The sequence below is a fragment of the Rutidosis leptorrhynchoides genome, chromosome 4 (genome assembly GCF_046630445.1).
Source record: "Rutidosis leptorrhynchoides isolate AG116_Rl617_1_P2 chromosome 4, CSIRO_AGI_Rlap_v1, whole genome shotgun sequence".
NCBI classification, from domain to species: Eukaryota; Viridiplantae; Streptophyta; class Magnoliopsida; order Asterales; family Asteraceae; genus Rutidosis; species Rutidosis leptorrhynchoides.
The window spans coordinates 257,268,318-257,271,410 of NC_092336.1; the positions used below are offsets into that span (position 1 = coordinate 257,268,318).

General features: G+C 39.8%; 1 non-coding gene across 1 annotated transcript; it reads right to left on the reverse strand.

Moving 5' to 3' along the window:
• Positions 1-518: 518 nt before the first annotated feature.
• Positions 519-624, reverse strand: LOC139845939 (small nucleolar RNA R71). The gene has a single exon (XR_011758690.1). It is a non-coding gene; the product is annotated as a small nucleolar RNA R71 (small nucleolar RNA).
• Positions 625-3,093: the final 2,469 nt, after the last annotated feature.

Genomic DNA, 3,093 nt, shown 5'->3' on the forward strand with positions numbered 1-3,093 from the left:
ATCTGCTTTAAATTTTAAAACAAAAAGGCATACCCAGTGTATGACCCAAACCCGATCTAGACTAGGGCCGTTGTTAATCGTACCTGGTCTAGACGCAATAATCTCTAAAGTACACAAGGAAGAACGAATCAGAAATAGAATAGTGTTACGCGTTACTTTAGCAGAAAACAACAAACCCTCAATTGAAGGTTGAGGAGGACCGATCAGATTCCCAGAGATTCAAGGACACTCGTTCGAATTAAAATATCACATTATACAGCTCATCCAAAATGGATGCCAATTTCATGGATTACCGAATGATGATCCTAACTCTCACCTTGATAAATTCATATCTCTTTCGAACTCCTATAAACAGCCAGGGATAGGACAAGATATAGTCCGGCTATACTTGTTCCCCTATTCTCTCACTCATCATTCACAAACATGGTTTGAAGGATTGAAAAAAGATTGCATCACGTCATGGACGGAGATGGCTACTAAATTCCTAACCAAATATTTCCCTCCTTCTAAACAAACCAAACTTAAGAATGACATCATTAAATTTAAACAAAGTTATGATGAATCTCTTTACACTGCATGGGAGCGATTTAAAACCCTACTAAAGAAATGCCCTAATCACCAGTTAGGACAGTCAGACCAAATCTGTACCTTCTACAATTGTCTTACGGTAAATCATAGGATGACAATCGATGCAGCAGCTCAACGAAATCTGATGAACCAAACCGCAGACGAAGCATGGGAATTGCTCAAGAACATGACAATGCATCATCATGACTGGAACAGTGGTGAAACAAATTCATCATCTGCACCAATCTCCACAGTTAATAATCAAACCAAGGTAATCAAATCTCTTACGGACAAGATGGAATCTCTTGCCAAACAATTCGGAGAATTGCAGCCGCAGCAAGTTAACTAGGTTTAGGCCTGTGTTAATTGTACCAACCCGCAACCCACTGAAGAATATCAAGTTGAGTACGAAAACCCTGACGGATCGGTCTGTTACGTTAAATTCCCAGCTCGTCAATCAAATCCCGGATTCAATCAACAACATAGGGTTAACCAATTCCAAAGAAACAACCAGCCTTTTGGCTATCGTTACCCACCTTATTCACCCCAACAATCTTAATTGACATACAATCAACCACTTCCACTCACTGGCCCACCAGCCAAGGAAAATTCCCCAACCACCCAAATTACAAAAGTAACCAACCCTACTCTCGAGACTGATGATCAGCTGACTCAGTTCATCCAAGGACAACAATAGTTGAATTAGAGAACTGCATCTAGACAAGACCAGACGAAGATATTAATGAGAAATCAATTGGCTCTGCTCAAAAGTCTAGAAACGCAGCTCAGAAAATTATCACAACGCCTTGAAATCCGACCACAAGGGAGATTACCTATTAATACTATCTAAAATCCCCACATAGAGGAAGTTAAGCAAATGGATTCCGTAATTCCAGAGGAAGAACCATGGAGAAGGTCAGCTGGGCTCAAAAACAAATCAACATATACTCAGAAGCTATCCACTGCAACTCCAGTTCGTGTACCCTACCCTGGAAGGCTGCAGGAGGAACCATCCATGCTTGATTCCTACAAACTTGATGAAAGATTCATGGACACCATGTCTAAAGTCACCAATCAGAAGAGATACATCTGAAGGCTTCTCTCAGCGAAGGAAAGGATACCAGATTCTAAAAAAAATTCCACTGAGTGAAGAATGCTCGGCATTACTCAGAAACTCTCTACCATAAAAGCTAGGAGATACGGGCCGATTCATTTTCCCGTGTTCAATCTACCAGTCTAGAACCATTCATGCGCTAGCAGATTTAGGAGAAAGTATCAACCTAATCCCCTACTCTCTCTACAAGAGATTAGAGTTAGGAGACTTGTCACAAACTAAAATGACAATCCAACTTGCCAATCACACAATTCAATATCCTAAGGGCATAGTTGAGACGTCTTGGTGAAATTCAAAAAATTCTTGTATCCTACGGATTTCGTAGTGATGGACATTAAGGAAGACCTACACACACCAATAGTGTTAGGAAGACCCTTCTTGAATACGGCTTCAAAATTGAATGACCTACCGATCTTTCTGGACAGGTAGAGATGTTTGCTATTTCCCCCAGACGGATCACTTTCGATGATGAGTCTCCACCACCAGCCGATGATATCGAGATGGGTGTCGAATCACAGTCTGCTGACGACCCAAAAATGGAAGAAGAGGATCCCAGCGAAAAAATAGAAGAAGAGGAAGAACCTGAGGAGGAAGAGGAAATGGGAAACGTAAAAGAAATTGCAATAATACCCACTCTAAGCCTGAAACGTCACGAAGAATTAATGAGGTTTGAGATAGAAGATCACAGTTTAATCATTCATTTCAAGAAGAAAACTAATATGGTTGAGGTTAAAGATATAGAAGTTGACCCTGCAAGCGTCTAAGTGAAGAACCAGAATACTGAAGAAACCCCTTCATCAAACAAATCCTCAGAAGACTACTATACCAATGATGACGAGGAAGAGCAACATGAAGACATTCTGGATAACTCATATTCTCCATCCAAACCAGATCAGGAGGAGCCGGACTCTTCTTCAGATCGGATTCCTGTCATATCTACTCACACCAACATGATAACCTTCATCAATAACACTGATGAATTTAAAGATATTCTTGAAGCCATCCATAAATCAACAATTGAATTCACGATACGCTTACCTAAACGAATCATGGCTATCAAGGACGAATACAACCTCTATCTATAGAGAGAAGATGATAATGTTGAAATCTTAGAAGAGTGCATGCAAGACTCTATCAATTGGGGGTGGTCAGTATTTGGTTTGAAACTGTGGAACCCGAAAACCAAACCGGAAAAAAACCAAACCGAATTTGAAAAACGGTTTTCGGATCGAGTCAAACCGAAACCAAATTTGAATTCGGTTTTTGGTTCGGTTTTCGTTTTTGAAAATTCTGAATTCGGTTTAACCGAAAACCGAATTCAAAATTTTTATATATTTAATTTGTATATTTATGTTTTAATGTCATTATAATTTGGGATCCAATCAATAAAATATGTTCTCGCCCATATGACG